The sequence below is a fragment of the Canis lupus genome, chromosome 8 (genome assembly GCF_003254725.2).
Source record: "Canis lupus dingo isolate Sandy chromosome 8, ASM325472v2, whole genome shotgun sequence".
NCBI classification, from domain to species: Eukaryota; Metazoa; Chordata; class Mammalia; order Carnivora; family Canidae; genus Canis; species Canis lupus.
Window position 1 is genome coordinate 58971102 of NC_064250.1, and position 20884 is coordinate 58991985.

The 20884-nt window shown below is 34.6% G+C and overlaps 1 long non-coding RNA gene across 1 annotated transcript in view; it reads left to right on the forward strand.

The window, feature by feature from the left end:
* Positions 1–1935: 1935 nt before the first annotated feature.
* The window catches only part of LOC112658001 (uncharacterized), a 35016-nt gene continuing 16067 nt past the window's right edge, over positions 1936–20884 (forward strand). The window contains exons 1-2 of the long non-coding RNA XR_003135432.3: positions 1936–2137; positions 5149–5222. This is a non-coding gene — a long non-coding RNA (uncharacterized LOC112658001). The remainder of the gene's footprint in view (positions 2138–5148; positions 5223–20884) is intronic.

The window sequence follows — 20884 nt, forward strand, 5'->3', positions numbered from 1 at the left end:
CAATCTCTATCATACTCTGCCCAGATCCATTTTTCCAGGATGCTAGTATCTAAAATTAACCACCTCAGGTCCATTCCCTTAGTTTAGGATTTTTTTTAAATAAATAATTCAGGAAAAGGTGGTAATTTAGTTTCTGTTAATAGTTTAGTCCTCAGAATCCACTAATTAATAATTTATTCTTTTAAAAAATAATAATTTATTCTTTATATTGAAATCACCTTGATTGCAATCGAGATCCTCTATTTGGCTATGTGATCACAGTCAGGTCCTGTAGTCATGCTAAGGCTTGGTCATCTCAGTGGGAAAATCAAGGTAATATTAGAGCCTACGTTTTAGATTGTGGAGAGCTTTACAAGAGAAAAGACATTTTAAAGCACTAAACAGAGGGCCCAGGATATCATATATATTCAATGAATTCAACATTGGGAAAAATCTTTGTCTATTTTATTCACTGTTATTTCTAAGAAAACAGCCCAGTGCCTGGCATGTAGAAGACACTCACTACAAGACTGGATAAATGACTGAATTATAAGATTATGTCATTTTTAGATACGGTTTTTCAAAGAAGAGAAAAACAATAAAACATAATTGTAACTGGACAGTGTACAGGAGCAAAGCACAGAACCAAAAAGAGGAGCTGGACACAAACTGCATAAATATCACCTATTTCCTGAAGCTTCCAAAGACTGCCTCCAGAAATGTAATCAGAAATGCAGCCTCCTGTGTGTAGTCTGAGAGGGATCTGTTCCCATCATTTTCTTCTGTGCCGGATTCTCTCTTGTTGTTTATTTGTTTTGACATTAAACAGGAGCAATCTTGCAAGATAAATATTGTGCCATCCAGGCAGAAGCCTGTCAAAAAAAAAAAAAAAAAAAGCCATTCTGAAGAATCCAGAGCCACCGAGTCGGCAGCTCTGTGGAACAAGCAGCTTGAGCAACGCGCTCCTCTTGTCACTCTCCGCATGTCTTTCCAATATAGTAAAGTTGTTTACCGTCAGGGGAATGGAAAGGAAGCCCATATTGTGTACAATAGGGAGTGACTCATAGTCTGAGCAAACAGTGACACCACGTAGTGATCTGCAAGCCACATTGTCTCAGACAGGGGTTACAGGTCTATATTAGGGCACTGACTCTATATATGGGGAGGTAGAAATGACAAATGTGGTTTTTCACTACAATGGCTTGAAGGCACAACACAATGGAGATTTTTCAGGCAGTACATTGAGTCAATAAGGTTTGATGCTCGCATCCCACCCCCACTCATATAAGAAATGAAAAAAATGAGGGAGCAAGGAAAGGGGGAAGGTACATCTAAAAATAGAAAGCCACTCTTAAACAGTTTTAAAGCTCTAGAAAGATCAACATGTAGAAATCGTTTCTCAGAGTGTGGAACAAGGACATTGGCATTAGAATCACTTGTTTCTGAGTCTCATCCCAGAAATATTGTATCTGTATTCATTGGGGTGGAACCTGTGATTCTATTCTATAACAATTTCCCCAGGAGATTCTTTTGTACTCTAAAATTAAACAATCACTGATATAAAATACCTCTGACTTAAGGACATGGAAAAATTGAAAAAAAAATAAAGTAAAACCCACACTATTTCATACTTATCCGCAATCTCTAATTACAATTACTAATGACTAATAAGATGTGTCTACCTATTGGTCACTGCAAAATTTTCCAACCCTGGAATCACATTGGAAACCACCACCCTTATTTCCTGTTATATATTAATTAATGTACACATGGCACTTGCTTTTTCATCACAGCAACCACCAAAGACTTAGCTTCTCAAAGAAATTATGTCATCGAAAGGAATGTAGTTCAGCTAATAATGTTGAAACTGTGAACTAACCTTGAAGTAGTATCGTGTCACAAAGGACCAGTATCACTATTTCCCTCAAATACTTGAACTATCCCAGCAACACTACTGTGAGTTTACTGGAACCCTAGGTTCTTCTTCTCACTATAAGAAAAGAAAGAGACACCAAAGATATTCCTCTCTCCTCATGCACAGAGAAAAGTGTGGGTGAGAGCACAGTGAGAAGGGAGCCATCTACAAGCCAGGAAGACAGGTCTCACCAGAAACCAACCCTGATGTTACCTTGCTCTTGGACTTGTCGCCTCCAAAACTGTGAGAAAATAAATTCTTTAAGTCACCCAATCTTTGGTATTCGGTTTGGCAGCCCAAGCTGCTAATATATCAGATAATGTTGCCACTATGAAATTGGAGAGGGAGAATTATGAACAGAACCCACTGTGAACTTTTGGTGTTATGAGCCCTTTGCTAAAACTCAATGAAAATTATCATTCCCTGACAAAACCACCAAGAGCTCAGACTACTTAGAAGAGAACAAAATATAAGGACTTCCTTACTAGATAATAGATAAGACTCCCAACCAGCTGAAGTACTCATTAAAAAAAATAATAATGATTTGACAATGAAGGAAGTCATTAATAGGCTGTAGGAAGAAGAATTGTAACCTGTTATGTCTTTGCTCATTACACTATTTGATTAGGGAAGTCTTCTCAAAAAATCACCTTATCTTAGCGTAATCTTAGTACAGTAATATTCTTTAATCACAAATTCCATTTCTGTTGCTTTGAGGGTTGAGATGTGTGGTGTAAATCCTTGGGAAATGTTTAGAAATCTTCAGATGGATGAAAACGTTGCGTGTAAACAGTCAAAAACTTCTGAGTCTTTCCTGGGGTTTCCTGGACTGTTGTGATATCTTACACAGCAAGTGCTAGGATTTTTGCATTTCACCTTATACTAATTTTCACCAAATGACTAGAGACTTTGCTTCAAATGGATCCTTTCTTTAGTTTCTTCTGAATACTTCGCTTGATGTAGTCAACCCATAACAACAGCAATAAAAGTAAATTGACTACTCCCTAGGGCACATATTTGTAGTAGATTCCAGTAATACAATGACAAGAACATTCTTTAAGCACTAATGTCCTGCTTTTTCATGCTTTTATAGGTTCTGTTATTGATTTGTTTATATTCTATTTGCTTGTTAATGGTTTAGATATACATTGAATACTATCTAACACACCATTATCATACTTAACTCTTTTTTTCCCCTTTTATTTGTAGCAATATCTGGGATTTCTTATGAAGAATAAGATGAGGATACAAGTAGTTTATCTTTAGCAATGATGAAGATGGATATTTACTGGAGTATATAAAAATGGACAGACAGGGAAACTAAAATGTTGAGATAAACGAGGATTTAAGCCATTGCTTTAGACAAGCTATAAAAATGTTATTAAGGATTTGCTGCAGAAACAAAAGAAAACTGCTGTTTCTAATTCTTTCTTGGCTTAATCATCCAGAAGTTTAATAAGCTGTATACCTAAATGGGAGATGGATTTTACAATTTGGGAATAACAGTATGTTTATATATCCCTTCTGTACCTCCTTTGCAACTGAAACTACAGATCTGTCATTTTAATTGGACTTCAGATGGACACAAACTCTTAACTTTCTTTAAAAATTGATTTTTTAAAAAGACTCAGGTGAAACAGTTGCCATAGTTGCACAACATGTTCAATTACTCAAGGACTTATAATACTAAGGGCCTGGAACATGTCCCATTTCTCTTTGTATTCTTCACTGGTCCAACCAAGATGCCTTAACCAAAGTTGGGCAATTTGTTGAATACTCAGAGATGACTTTTCCTATTTGCTCAATTCAAATATGAATGTGTTTTCCTATTTTATCATTTTTAAACTGAACTCTCTATATTTAATTATTATAAGTTTTATCCCAAAGTATATTAATGAATCAATTGCTTCTTAAAATTGATAATGCCTTAGAATAGAAGAATGAAATCTGGAAGAACAAAAATTCATTCTTTCATACATCACTCTGCCGTCTCAAGATCAGGTTGAAATATTTCTTTCATAATTCAATGAAAATATTTATTGAGCCCTTCCTACCTGCCAGACATTGTGCTAGATTTGTCCTTGATTGGGAAATTTTTTCTTCAATGTAATTGAAATACTTATTTAATTTAGTTTTGTTTTTGAGATAAAAAATCACCTCTCATAAGTTTCCTTTTTCTCTTTCTTTCCTTTCTTCCTTACTTCCTTTATTCCTTCCTCTTCCCTCCCTCCGATTCTTTCTTCCTTCTTTACTTACTTTCTTTTCTTTTTTTTTTTTTTTAAGAACATTCTCCAGAATTGGCAGACACCAAATTACTCAATGCTAGATTTCCTTGACCTTTAATTTTTGCCAATCAGTCTGGGTTGTTTGATGACCCAGTCCCAGTGGCTTTTTAAAACTTATGAAAAGCTCAGCCAGAAAGTACTCACTCTGAAGCTGCAGTGATATGGGCAGGTTCTACTCTACAATAGAGTCAATCATGTTGCAGCTTGACAAATGAAGGAAGAGGGCTCTTGACCTGTAAGTACAGTAGATTCTATCCACATCTCTGAGCTACGGGCTTTGTAGCATCTTGTACTGACTCAAATGGGAAGCAACCGATGTCCTGGAAACAACTGCTTAAAATAATCTGAAACATCTGCATGAAACATTTTAGTATTTACTTTCCTTGCTCACCCTTTTTAGATTATCTATATTCTCTTATCTTACTACCCCCATATTAAATGTTATAGCAAAAGAAATAGAAAGTAAAAAGAGATGTACATCTCAAATAGATTGATCTGATTTTCTCGCAAAGATGTTGAGTAAGGGATAGGCAGGGCCAGGTAGGGAGAGATAAGGAGGGGACCATGGAATCAGGCTCACAAAACAAACTCCCTAAAATGCTGAGATGTAAGGAAACCAGAATAAGGAAACAAAGCAGACCACCCTGCCCTAGGTATGGGTGGAAAAGGTGTTTGTTTTGTTTTGTTTTGTTTTGTTTTGTCTTGTTTTGTTATGACAGTCGTCTGTGACTAACAAAGAATAACCTGACCCAAAAGGAAACCATCCAAGATGTTATCTCCAGTCCTTACTCAAACCAAAACATCACAAGAATGATAAGGCCACTGCTCCCTGGACAGTTCTAAATGAAAGACTGTCAGTAGAGGCCCACGTTGGCAACCCTGCCAGGACCCCTTCTCACTCCTAAGAGCTCTCTCTGTATCCTCACTTAATGAACTTCTATCACTTTACTAACTCTCCTTTATCCACAGGTTCATTCTTCGACTCCATGAGACAAGAACCTAGCTTTCTCCTTTCAGTGTGATGCCACCATGACACGGCACTTGTAAGTTATAGCTCCATAATCGCTGTGCCACTTACTAACTCTGACCTTGGGTAGTCACTCCATTACTCAAACTCTCTGTGTTTTACTCTTAATATTCAGAACATTGAACAATAATTTCTTCTTGACAGAGTTGTGAAGATTAGGTAGGATGAAGAGATGATGCATGCAAAATGTTCCACAAAGTGAACAAGTAGTACATGCTCAATAAACATGGTTGGATTTTAGTTACCTGATCTCTTCCTGCTAAAAGTCCTGTAAGTTACTATCCAAAAGTAACTTAAACTTAGGACTCTATCAATAGGATAGTGATTTTCTTTAGCTGATTGCAAGGATTATGTTTTCACAAATTTTTATTTCCGATATATATATATATATACACACACACAGATAATGAAAGCAACTAAATTAAAATTTCACTTTATAATTTAATACGATTTCTCAAAGAGTCAACTGACACAAATACTAAATAATATTCAAAATTATTAATTTACAACATTATAATTTTTTTTTTACTTGTAGCATGAATTACTATCAATTCTGGTCCACTTATTGGACCAGAGACTTGTGGTGTTAGCAAAAGACTTCTTTCTCACGTAGCACACTACTAGAATTAGGTATTTTATAAGTAGCAGACCTGCCCTTGATTTACTTTTGCTTAAAATTTTCTGGCTTCTACATCTATTCCTCCATCCTTTATTTCACGTGATCACTCATTCATACACTAATTCATTAACTTATTCATTCGTTTAACTATTCAAATATTGTTAGAGTATGTGGCTTTTTCATCTCCAGCAATATTTTTATTTTCTTATTTAAATATTTGATAGGAAAAAAAAAATAAAAAAAAATAAAATAAAAAAATAAAATAAATAAAAAAATAAATATTTGATAGGGGTGCTTGGATGGCTTAGTTGCTTAAGCATCTGCCTTTAGCTCAGGTTATGATCTCAGGGTCCCTGGATTGAGCTCCACATTGTATTTCCTGCTCAGTGGGGAGCCTGCTTCTCCCTTTCTCTCTGCCTGCTGCCCCCCTGCTTGTGCTCTCTTTCTCTCTGTCAAATAAATAAATAAAATCTTTAAAAATAAATAAATACATATTTTATAAATATTTTTCTAGTTTTGTTTGTGGTCTAATATTTAGCTTTTAATATTACTAATTTTGTGTGTGCAATGTCTTCATTGCAATTTTCTTTACACACAGGAAAATTAAAATTACATAAATAATTCTATGTTCAAAAAACAATACTGACTGCTCAGGAACCTCAGTGAAACTAGAGACTAGGCTCTTCAGAATCCTCACCCATATGAATCCTGATTGCCAATAAATGCTTCTCATTTCTACTCTGCACAAATGACCCTTCTGAAGACATGCTATTTTCCTCTCCTTGTGTATGATAGATAACTAGAGTGGTCAGGAAGTCCTCCTCAAATGTAGGGGGTGTCCTATCTTTGGATATATAATATGATCTCTTTGAGACTATCTCACAAACAGATTAGCAGGTAATATATTTTGGCTCAGTATAAGGAAAAATGTCATAAAATGCTGAATGCAAAATGCCTCCTAGGGAATATGTTTAAGCAGAGCCTGGGATATAGTTCATCAGGAGTATTGGAGACAAGTTTTGGAGAACAATTACACTAGACAACAGGTATGGCCTCTCTCAGATATTTTGTTTCAAACTCCCGTGTATGGAAATCTAGTATTTAAAGAATCAGGTAAGAACAAGATCTAGATCTCAAATATGTATTAATTTGTGATCAGAAAGAAGAAAATATTTCAGGCTGGAGGTAATAAGGGGCTTGACATTTGTTCAAGCTGGGGTGGAAGGGAGAGAACAATCCCAAGCCAAGGTCAGGATGGCCCAAGATGGAAGAAGCCAAGGATAAGCTTCCTGTGGCTTGTACCTCACTGCCTAAGGAACCAGCAGTCATGCACAGCTAAGTACTTTACAAAGAGCTGCTTTAGGGATTGTTATATCTCTGAAGCCTAAACCAGAGTGAAACGAAAGGAGGGAAACATTTCAACTCAGAAATGAATGAATCTTTTTGGTTTTGTTTCCTTTTTTTTAAGAGAAATATTGTGGGTTTCCTCATGTCCATCCAATAATCAGCTTCATTTTTTTTTTCCTGAGTAAAGTGTACTTTGATGTTATTTTGTGTGGTATCATCACTCTTTCAGGTAAAATGTAATCATTCATTCACTTGGGCAAAGTTCATCGATTCCCAACTATGTGCCAAGCATATCTCTACATGCTGAGGGAGAAAAAGATAAATTGGACACATCTCTGACTTCTAGCACCAACCTCTCAGACTTGTGAAAGTTAGTCATGTTAAAAACAAACAAAAAAAGATGAATAGAAATACAGCATGATAAGTGCTGTAATTGAACAATAAAGAAAAATGGAACTTCTAAAGAATCAATTCTTCACCAACAAGCTACTTCCCAACAAAAAAACGTTACTCTAAATAGATATTTAAATTGCTTGACTTACTGAAGAAGTTCTAGGGGCAACGAATATAAAATTATCTTACATTGCTGGAAGAAACCCAAATTGTTTACTGTTAAGATGCTTTTATGTTTTTTTTTTTTTTTTTTAAGATAGAAGCACCTTCCCATTACTGTAATAGCTTCATTAGAGTAAAAAAATCATACCTACTTGAGGTTAAATTGAGTTGGTTTTCCATAATAATTCATATTACTAGTTATTATTTTTCCAGCTATAGGAAATGAAACTAACTCTTATGTAACTCTTAAGCATTCTCTTCTGGATACAACTTCCTTACTAACTTACTAAAAATACTGTGAAATTATTTTCAAGTGGGAGCACCTCTTCCAAAATTGAAGAGGCTGTAACTTCCAAATTCCTGAAAATGAGGATGGTGAGCAACAGGAAGACAGGCTTGCCTGCGTTATTGAAGCAATACAGAAAAAAAAAATAGAAATATAAAGGTAAAAATCAGTTGAGAATATTTTTGGAAACCCATGGATGCAGGAACTTTAAAAGAAAAACCCATTTTTAAAAACATTATTAATGCAAATTAAAAATTAACATTACAAATACCCAACCTCTAGGTACTTTATCTTAGGTATAGCTGACAAAAAATTCCTTGGATTTCTAATGAAGAGTGTATGTTTTGTTAGCTTTTTTGTTCCCTTTGTTAACTTAAAAAACTCAGACTCAATCTATGACAGCTGTCACCAGATTAGAGTTCTAATATTAAAAGTTATCTCATGGTGGATTTGGGGAAGAAGGCTTTTTGAACTGGTGTATATGTTTCTGCAACTTCTCTGAGTCATTAAAATGCAGAGTAAACACCGGGATGATTTATGCAAATACAAACAAAGGAAAACATTTTCTTAATGACACCTCAAAACCTTACCCAGTTGAAATTTTGTTTAAGATTAAATAATGGGTGCTTTATTTAGATTAATTAGCAAGAAGATCACAGTAGTCAATAGGCAACTGAAAGATGCCATCTGTTCCCTTTTCCAATCGTATCTATGAGCTTTGCATTGGTGTACCAGGGAACATGGGAGAATTAATTAGGCAGCAAATGAAATCTTCTCACAGATGGCACCCATTTACTTCTTGCAAATGCATACCAGCAACTTTGTGTGCCTTTGCTTTAATCTTGTTTGCCTCCTTCAAAGTTCTGAAGGACCACTGGCATCTATCAGTCGCCTCTTTTAAAAAGTACAAGAATGTAGGGAATGTAGGGAAAAGTACAAGAATGTAGGGAAAGTACAAGAATGTAGTACAAGAATGTACAAGAATTTAGTTTAACCTCTAAAACAAAAACAAACAAACAAAACAAAACAAAACAAAAAAACAAACAAACAAACAAAAAGCCTGATTGGAAATAACACCATGAGAACTTCTAAAGACTTCAAATCTCTCTTTGATAAGAATTTAAGAATTTAATCAAGCTGTTTGTCTTTATCCTGAGAACATTGTTATTTGTCTCATTTTACAATAAGAATTCTTGTTCTAATCTCCTTGCGTAACAATAGGAAGATCTGACTTGTTTTATAAAAGCTGTTTTCCAAAGGTTGTGGTGATATGATTTACATGACACTTTTTCAAATGTGGCTCTAAATATTTATGAATCACTGAAGGAAATACTATAGGAAGATGACTGGACTCAGCTTTATTATATTTTATTTTTGTACCTCTGCTTCTTCAGAGGTACAAGCTTGTGGTTTAAAGAAAACTGTATTGTTCCATCAAATATCCCCATCAGAAGAGCACTGTCTCCTGACTGTCTTTCTCCGATCTCTCCATCACTTTTCTGGAAATAGTACTCTAAGTTCTCTTGTCCAAACTTATAATATTCGAGTCATCACTTAACCTACTAAAATTGGACTTGCATCTACATCAGTCCACAGAATTTCTGTTTTAAAAGTCTTAATGATTTCTTAATTTTTAAGTACCCTAGTTTCCTCTCTAACATTTTTATTTATTTTTTTATTTTATTTTTTTTCCTCTCTAACATTTTAATATGACTCATTCACTCTTTAACTTCGAGATACCATTTTCTTCCACTGTGTCTTTTACCAATCCAAGTGGCATTTTTCATATCTGTTCTTCTTTTAACAATCCCTTAGATGTGTATATTTCTTAGGAATTTTTTTTAATTTATTTTTTTGAGATTTTATTTATTTATTCATGAGAGACACTGGGAGAGAGAGAGAGAGAGGCAGAGACACAGGCATAGAAAGAAGCAGGCTCCATGCAGAGAGCCTGACCTGGGACTTGATCCCAGGTCTCCAAGATCAGCCCTGGGCTGAAGGCAGCGCTAAACCACTGAGCCACCCAGACTGCCCCACTTCTTAGGAATTATATCATGCTTTCCATTAGGGGCAGAATTTTAAAGATGCACCTCAAGACTCATCTCCTCAGTATTTAGTCAAACTCTATTCTAGATATTGCTATAAAGGGACTTTGCATATGTAATTAAGGTTACTAATCAGCTGACTTTAAGATAGAGAGATTGCCCTGGATTATCTGGGTGAGATCAATGTAATTAATTATAGGAGCCCTTAACAGTAAAATATAAAGATGGGAGATTCCATGACAGAGACATGGTGGAAAAGCATGCAAGGAAGATGCTATGGTAGAAGGGGAAGTCAGAGAGGTTCCAAATAAGAGAAGGAGTCGGCATGCCATTTCTTGTTTTGAGACGTCAGGACCCCCATGCCAAGACTGGAGAGAAGCCTCTTGGAGCTACAGCATTCCCTGACTGTCAGACAGCTTGAACAGATGCTATCATCTTTTACTGTCTCAATCCTGAAACTACAAGAAGCTAGATTCTGCCAAAACTTGAACGAGCTAGGAAATGGATTCTTCCCAGAACCTCTCTCTTAATAAGAGACCAGATAACCAACACCTTGATCTCCTCCATATGCAACCCAGAACTAGTCCAGCCAGTCTGGACCTCTGAACTTCAGAGGTGTAAGATAATAAGTTTGGGTTGTTTTGAGCCAAAATTTATGGTAATTTATTATGGCAGCAATAGAAAAATATTACACTATCCTTGACTGAAACATGTGCTTCTTAATTTTGTTTGCATATGCTAATGATCCCACATGGATATCTCCATGTTCTCTGCTTTAGTGAGCTCCAGAAACGTATGTGCAGATACCTCAACTATTTGGAGTCATGAAATATTTTTAGCAGTGAAGTAACATGATCTGATCTGCCTTATCAGAGATGTGGAGAATGGACAAGAGAAGAAAAAGAGAGAGAGAGAAAAGTCCAAATAGAGTAACATTCATTCATTCAACTAATAGGTAGGAAGACCTATCATATTTTAACCACTTTTTCCGAACTGGCTTCCACTAGAATGGTGTTAGTGGTGCCAGAGAGAACTGGAAATATATAAGACATATTTTGAAGACTGAACAGTCAGAATCAGAAGATGAGTTATAAGGAGAGGAAAAGTGAAAAACAAAAAAGAAAGGAAGGAAGAAATAAATGGGTTCTGGCTTCTTGATTTGAGCAACTATCTATTGATAAAAAAAAAAAAAGTATGTGGAGAAGATTAAGCTGAAAGCTGGAACAAAGAATTGAGAAGTCTGTTTTAGATAGAACTATTGTGAGATGTATATCCAGCACCTAAATCATATTTTAGCAGTCTAATCCTCAACCAAGAGATCAGGGCTGGTGTAGTAAAATGAGAATCATCAGCGGAAAATGAGTTTTAAAGCCAAAGACTAGAGGATATCACCTAAAGATCATGTGATATTAATTCTATTATCTGGAATGTTTATCAAATCTCTTCTTCTACATTTTCCCCAATACCTGGCCCTGCCTTAGTTTGGGCCCATCAAAACTTTGCCTACAACCCCTTTTCCATTACCACCAGACTTCATTAATATTTTAATTTCCTTTAAAGTCTGAGACAGATGTTAGTATCTACATCATGAAAGGAAAGCTTATTATAATCATGTGAGTGTGTATGATCACTCTCTTTTCCCTCCAGCATAAAAATGCCATGTCCCATATATAGACTGCTTCTTCAGTTTAGTATTCAAGATGAAAAGGACACATGGAGTGCAGCAGTATCTAACCCATAGCCACCCAACTTATATGTAAGAACTAAAACTTGGCTGTGGTCAGACATGAAAAACCAGGGATTGTTTGTTACTGCAGCAAAGACAAGGAAAGCCACCTTTTTTTCCTAGACCTTCTGTGTGGTTGAAGCTGTGAACAAACTTTAATTTAAAATTTAATAAACATTAAAAACATACAATGAAAATTCAAGAACTTGAAAGTAATGCATGTTTCTTTGATCTTAATTAATGGAAAAAGTGAAGACATGACAAAATTAGTTACATATAAAAATTGAATATTTTGGTAAGCTCTTATATGGCTAAACCTCCTAACTTATTTTCCTGGGGTATCTGGGTAATACTTTTAGAACAACCTTTAGCAAGCTCACCACTTGGAAGAGTCTATGTGATAAGGATATGTAAGCCAAAGTCCAACAATTTAGATAATCAAAATACTAAATGCTTTCATCATCTCTGAAGTTAAAGTTTAGCTGATGATTACATTAAATATTTATTGATATTTGCTGGGAAAAAAATTGGGGCAGGATGCAGAGAATTTTCAAACATTGTGGAATTTCCAGGAAATTTCAATCATTTATGTATGAAGTGTACAAAGACTATTTACTTTAGTAGTACCTTTGTGGATAATTTTATGACTTTGACCATCCTGTAGATCCACTGATTATTCATATATTCATCTCACTGTTTTTGATCTGGTGAAGGCTTTCACAAAGTGATCTTATGAATCACAAAGATTCATAAGAATCTTCATTATCAAACACTAGGTTCAGTTGATATTTATATGTTTATATTTAAAAATTTAGCAGCAGATATCCCAAAGCATTATTTTCACACTGTTTTTTTTTTTAATGAAAAAAAGCAGAAATTTTCCACAACTGAGATCACTTGAATTCTTTTTCAAGAAACTATACAGAGTCTTTATATTTTGCATCGCTTTGTACAGATTCAGGATTGTTAGTTGAATATCTGAAAAATCCCTGGAAATGTTACACATCCGACCTATATCAAATAAAAATGTTCTTGGTATAACGTCTCTATGTATTTTTAAAAGTCAATTATTCCTTTAAAAAAATCTCTGAAAAAATATGTGTGTGTGTGTATAATACTGTATATCTTTTATCATTTCTTCCCATGTTTAGTACCTGAATTTATCAGTTATTTTAAGCCAGGTCCTTCAGGAGGCTTATTCAGGTCCCTAAGCCTTCCAGGGTGGACTCTGGAGAGAGTCTTATAGCTAGAACCCTGGGAGCAAAGCCATGGGCACTTCATCTATGACTTTGGCTTCTATCACCTGCCTCATTTCTTCAGAGTATTCGGAGGCATTTCAACTTTGATTTTGGTCAGCACTTGGATTTCCTTATTAAAAATGCAATACTTCCAAAAACTTTGGCCGTCTTGGCTCTGGTCTACCTAGACATTGCCAAAACCCTCCCCCTGGAGCCAAGACCTGCTGTCTTCCAACTGTTCTTTTCAAGACCTGTTCTCTTCAACTATCATGTTCTAAACTCTGCTGATTAGTCTCCTTTGTCCATGTTGACCTCAAGAGACAGGAAAAGCCAAAGCAGATTGGAAATATGATACCACTCATATTTCTAATTTTTCAATTTTCCAGCAAGCTCATCAGTATGTATCATTTTCTTCTTTTTCTTCCTTCTCCACTTCTCACAAAGTTGTAATGATTATAGACAGAATATAATGGTTTATAAATAATGCTCATATTTCTTGATTCCAGGAAATTATTTTTTTCTGAAATAAGCGCCCCAAACAAAATAGTCTTTAATGATTCCATCAAAGAAGGAAATATATCCTTTATAATTGCCTAATGATGGTACTTCCCAACATCATTAACACACCCTAAATGAGGCATAAACGAAATCATGTTTTCAAATACTTTTGTACAATACCATTTCTAAGATGCACTGCATTAAAAAAAAAAACCCTAAAATACTAGAGTAATGTTTTAAAATGTTATAGCTAGTAATATGGACACTTAATTAAAGCTGTTGACTAATAGACTATCAAGGATTTTTTTTCCTTTCAATCTAATGATTGGTCAATACTTTTTCTCATTTTATTATTAATTTGTCTTATCAATTAATATGTATCATTGAGGTATGAATGATAAATCCATTTAATTCCACTTAGGTATCATGAACTGAATCATGTGTCAATCCACTTAGTAAATTCACATAAATTCCTTAAAGCATTGTAGTCAGTAAATAATTTATAGTAAGTTAGAATTTAGTAAGTTGCATAACTGTTCATCAGGGAAAGTGAAGATATTCTGGGTATTATTTTTTTAATATTTATTTATTTATTTGAGAGAGAGAGAGACTGGGGGTAAAGGCAAAGGGAGAGGGAAGGAAATCCTCAGATAGAATTCCCACTGAGCAGGGACCTTCACTCACTGCTGTATCCCAACACCCGGAGATCATGACCTGAGCTGAAATCAAGAGTCAGAAGCTTAACCAACTGACCAACGCAGGCACCCCTCTGAGTATTATGTTTTAGAATAAATGCTTTATATACAGAGGTCTGACTGATGTGATATTTTAAAAATAAATAATTTTTTAATATCAGGCAGAACAAATAAAATCTATGATACATACTTAAACCATAATGCCATTAAAACATGCTCACTAAGATGTCCTCTTTGACATCTGGCATCAACTTATACACACATTTAGCTCCCCAAGAGGGAAAAATCTGCACTGACATTTATGTTGGATTATTTCCAAAATAATATCTCATATTGTAAGCCCATTCTTTTGATACATTCCCTACTTCCTCAACTCAGAAAATTAACATATAACCAAATTGTGTTGTATTTTCTTGAGAACTTATAACCAATGGTATGATTTTATTGTGTTAATTTTTCTTTAAGATCTTAAAGCTAGGGAAAGAATAACAATTTTCTCTACCTGATTAAGCAAAAGTAAAAAATAACCCTGACAATTCTACTTCTGTCATTTTACTTATAATAGCCCTTAAAAACTCATGTATTTATCTGCATTTTTCATATTCCAATTTGAAATGCCATCACAACAAGGCAGGTACTGAATACTTACATTTAGAAAAAAAATTAAAACAGATTAAAATATATTCCCCCAACTGAGAATTCTTTCATCTTTTCCTCCATGATGGAAGCATCTATGGTTTTCTTATTTTCTATTGTATTAAGCACAGAGCCTGGTAGTTAGTAAGAGTTCAATGATTATGTTGCATGGATAATGACTAAATAACCAATTATAATTTTCTGATCAGCTTTTATATAAATGCATTAGCTACATTAAGATCATAGGAGCTTTTGGTCACTGCCTCCTTCACTAGACTGTAAAGAAGGGTCTTAAGTGCTGGGACTACATTTTATTTTTGTTGCTTTATGCATAGGAAATACTCAATAACTCCTTGTTAAATGGAAGGTGATTTCCAATAGCTTACCAAGTGATAACAGGCATATGTCAGCAGATTTCACAAAAGAAAATGAGACAAAAAAAAAAAAAAGAAAATTTATGGTATCTCGAAGTGTTATATGAGATACAAACATATGCTTGTGTTTATTAATGTGCATTAATATATTAATATTTTAATAGATGCATATATAAGCCAATATACATACTAGTTTGTTCTTTGGTTCTTTTGCCAAATTAGCAAATTGAAATCAGAAATACTTGCCTCTGGGATGCCTGGGTGGTTCAGTGGTTGAGTGTCTGCCTTCAGCTCAGGGCATGATCCCAGGTCCTGGGATCAAGTCCCCTACAGGTTCCCCACAGGGAGCCTGCTTCTCCCTCTGCCTATATTTCTGCCTCTCTCTCTGTGCCTCTCATGAATAAATAAATAAAACCTTTAAAAAAATGCCTGCCTCAATAGGTGTCATTATGATTCTGAAAATAATAAGTAAATAAAACAACTTTGCTACACTGTATAGTTGTATACTCTTACAAAATCCACATATTTACTGTGTGTCTGTCTCCATATAATAGTCTAAGAAGAGTCTAAATAAGAGGAGATGTTAGCTTGGTCATCTTTGAAATTCCACCTCCAGACTTAGTGTATACTATGCTTTTCAGAATAAACATTAGAGAAGTAAATTGGATTACCATGGAGAAAGACTTCTTGGATAGATGATTTACTGATAGGTTGACTATTGAAAAACACAACATTATGTTTTCCTTGATTGCAAGAGTATCTGTTTAGTAAAGGGCAAATTGGCACATGGATTTGTAAACTGCTATAAATCTGATTCAAAGTACTAGTATTACTCAAAAAATCTCACCATTATATACTCTTTGAAATATCAACTCTACCTAGAAAATTTTCTCTTTGGGAAATAACCAATGATTTTTTAAAAAATAATTTAGCTACAGCTATTCTATGATAGTATTATTATAGTAATATATACTTGAAAACACCTGAAATAGCCAACATATCTTGGTTGCAAATAAACTAAGGTAATCCACATAATAAAATAAAACATAATTATATATTATGTTATAAATGAATATATATTAACATGAATATGTGCTCATGAGATGTGATTAGAATAAAAAGACCATCTATAAAACTACATATATACTATAATCTTCTCCCTACCAAATATACAGTAATAAAAATATTTATAAAAACCATAGTCAAAATTATTAAACAGTTATCTCTGATTATCTGTATTTTTCAATATTTCCACAATGAACATGCTGTATAATAAAATATAATTGTGTTAATGATAAAATATAGCATTTATTTGGAATGGATTTGAGGTATCCTGAAAAACACAAAAAAGAAAGTTTCAAACTACCTATAACGTAATCACCGAGAGATAAACACCATAACATTTCATATACTTATCTCCAATCTTTCTATGATTAAATATATATTTTAACATAGTGAAATCAAACTGTGACTTGGATTATATCTGCTTTATAAATATTATATCTCACAAAATGTCCTAGAGTGTAAGACTCTGAAAATGTGATTTTCCCTGGTTGTATAGTATATTGTGTAATTTTATAGATCTTTGTAATACTTTAGGGTTAGATATTTGAATTGCTTCCAGGTTTCCACTACCATAAAGAATATTAAAATGAGCCCATATATAGATTTATTTTTGCTGATATTTTCTCAAAATAAGTGTCCAAAGTAGTTTTGCTAGTTTAAAGAATAAGCACATTTTAAGACTTGAAACACATATTACCAAATCACCCAACTGAAAACCTGTGATACACATCAGGAAAACATAAAAATGTTTATTTCTCAGCCTTGAAAAGAACTCCTTAAAAGTATTTCTATGTTAAAAAAAAAAAAAAAACCTTTCTATATAAATACTCATGAGCTTGATTTTTTTTTAAATGTGAACTTAGTGAGACTTTCACTCATGTCATAGCCCCAGTCTGAAACCACTGCTAAAAAATTTCTTAGGCATTTACCCAGTAAGTTTGCATGTAAATTCATGCATGTATTTATATATACAGAGACATGAATCTGTGGATGTGCATGTATGCATGTGTATATATGTGTGTCTGTGTATATATACGTAGACACACAATACATATATACTATTACATATATCTCTTTGCATTGTGTGTATGTGTTCCTTTACCAAAATAAGCATGTTACTTCTTATTCTGAACTTTTCTTCTCATTCAGTAGTATTTGTTGCCAAATCTTTCTATATCAGTGTATAGATCCACCTAATTCTTTTAATCATTTTCAAAATTTTGAATAGCATTTTAATCTTTTTATGCTATAAAGTATTTCATGATATGGATGTACACAACTTATTTAAGTTTCTTATTTATTAGCATTCAAGATGCTTCTAGAAATCATTTTTTCAATATTTATAATACAATACACAAAAAAAAGAACATATTATACGTGACTTGGCAGTGGAATGTGTCAAACTTTATTGGTCATTTGACTTCTTTCATATGTGTTAATTGCCTGTTCTTGTATATATCTATTTTTTATTAGGTTGTTAATCTTTTCCTTGGTTTTTAGGAGTTCCTCCTATATGTAGAATGACTTTTTGACATATAACTAAAATATATCTTGTCATTCCTCTTTTTGTTTTTATTTTAATATATATTTTGAATTTATTTTCCCAAACCTATCAAAGTGTTCCATAAAATTTTTGTCTTTTTTATTGTGCTTGTAAAAACCTGTCTACCCAAATTATGTTATCATGTATATTTTCTTGAACTTCCATCGTAAATGATTTAAACAATTAATTACATTTCATTGTAAAGCCACTTTTCTGGATTTCCATAATATGATAGCAATAACTTAACTGAAATAAACGGTAGATTTCATCTTATGAAAGAGGCCACAGATATGGTGCCATTTCTCTGTTCTACATTGAGGAGACTTGCTCTAATCTACTCTTCATCACTGCTGTTAAAAAAAAGTTAATATAGTCATTGAAAGGGTCATGTAATTTTTAATGGGGTAGCCTATAGCCATGTTCAAATGCCAGATGAAGTAATTACATTCTGCTTATAAGCAGTAGCAGTGTAATTTCAATTAGAAGAGCATCAAATGGACTGATATAAACCTAAGAGTTTGAAACCCACTCAGGTCACTAGAAAATAAATGACACATGAGAGTGCAGATATGCTCAGAGGTAAAATTAATTTTTAGGCTGTTTCTGATAGCCAAATGTCCATGACCTGCTTCCATGACAGATATGGAAAATAGGGAAAGTGGTAGGAAAAGGGATGAGGGGGAAATGTTAGAATATATGAAATATAATAGCAAGACTTACAAGGTCTACTCCACACCAAACACTGCTCTGAGGTCTTGACATACATTAAATCATTGAATGCTCATAATAACCCATGAGGTAAAGAGTATTATTGTCCCCATAACATAGATGAAGAAAAGGATGTGATTAGGTGATCAGAAAGATGAAATGATTGCCCAACTCACATAATTATGAAGGGGCGGAGGTAGCATTTGTTCCCAGATATCTAAGCTCTAGGATGTGTCCCCCTCCACTGAACTATCTTGTCTCTGAAGTCCCATTTTTCCTCATAACTCTGAACAGCATCCCCAGAAAGAAGTTCTTAGCAGTTGGTCTATAATTTTCCATTCTCATCCTTGTTTACTATATTCTCCATTCAATAATTAAGTGAGCTAATATTTATAAAGTGCCTAAAAGAATGCTTGGCATATAGTAAGCAGCATATAAATTGTATTAATGAATAAAATAAATAAACTCAATTATGTGTGAATACTTATTATGTTGCAGGCAGTCTGCCAGACACTGGAAATGCAGAGTTGAACAAAGGATGTAAAATCCTTATTCCCTTTGACCTATAGCAAGGTAGGGAAATAAAAAAACAAAGTAAATTTTTACAAATAATTATGTCATAATTCTTGTGAAAGTGCCATATAAAGAAGTATGATCTATCTTGAGGACTCATGGGAGGAAGACATAATCCAGATTAGAACCTAGCTCAGGCAAGACCTGAGAACCAAGGGACGATAAGGAAGCAGGCAAAAAACAGCTGGAGTGAGAGCCTTCTAGGAAGAGGAAACTCAGGTGCAAAGTCCCTGAGATAGAAGGGATCCTAGAAAATCGGAAGGTCCTGGAATAGAGCCATTACATTCAGTTTATATTAAAAACAAGGTGGGGGGGATGGCATTCAGGAAAAGTAAAGATGGGACCTCAGCTCCCCCCAATGCCTGTCCTTGTACATGCTTCAGCTTTTATTTCATTTCACGACTCTGCAACACCTAATGCTGCAGACCACCCACTTCTGCTCTCACCAACCTTCCTTGAAGCTGCTCTTTCCTGGTGCTCTTGGTGGAGCTCTGACCACATTTTCTCTCCCTTGCCATGTTGAGCATCCCAACGTTCCAGTCTCGAATCCTTTCTCTGACACTAATACATCACCCAGGTGATTCCATCCAGTTACACCCTCACTGCCATCTGTTTCTTGGTGGCACCCAAATCTGTACATACAATTTGATTTTCACACTGAATTCAAAAGGCATGTATTTATATATTCAGTCCCTATTGTATGGTATCACTTCTTGAACATCTCCAAATTAATATGTCCAAACCTGAACTCACGCATTCCCTGCCAAGTTTCCTCCTCTCAATTTCAGTTTTGTTTTGTTTTGTTTTTTAGATTTTTTTATTTATTCATGAGAGAGAGAGAGAGAGAGAGAGAGAGAGGCAGAGACACAGGCAGAGGGAAGCAGGCTCCATGCAGGGAGCCCGACGTGGGACTCGATTCCGGGTCTCCAGGATCAGACATTGGGCCGAATGCAGCACTAACCCGCCTGAGCCACCCGGGCTGCCCTCAATTTCAGGTTTTAATTAATGACACCACTGTTCACCCAGTTGCCCCAGCCAGATACTTAGAAATTACTGTCACTTATTTATCTCCTATATATCTAATCAGTCACCAAATACTATTATATACTTTCTTCAAATCTCCTGAATCTTTTAACTTCTGGCCAGGCCCTTCAAGTTCTTCTTTTATTTTTTTACTGTATTCTGCATTGCCATCCATGCACTTTCCTTATCATCAGCCTTGGCTCTGATTATACCCTTCGTAACACTGCCATAGTGATCCTTCAGGTCTGTAATGTGTTTGTATCTCTTTTTTTAAAAAAATCTGTTTATGACTCCATTGCCTATAAAATTACATCAGAATATAAGGGCTTCATGATGCAAGTTCCATGCTCAATGCTCTGTCTATATTTCTGGCCACTCTTCCCCTTTATGTCAGCTCTCATTTCATTAGAAATTACATTGTTCTGTACAATTAAATTGTTTCTGTACCCAACTATGATCTTCCTCTTCAAGGGTTTTGTTTTTTTATTTTGTTTTGGTTTTTTGTTTGTTTGTTTGTTTTGTTTTGTTTTTTTGCAAACATTTCCCTCTGCTTATCTGTCAATATTCACCAGGATAATCCCTCTGATTCTGTAAACCTGCTATGAGCCAGTCCTGGAGCAGGACTTCATTCTTCACCTGAGTCACATCCATTTCTACCCTAACAAGGCTACCATGATGATGCTTTGAGTTCCCAGTTATCAATGCCAACTATGACCCAAATCCAATAGTCCTGAAGTGACTCTGTGT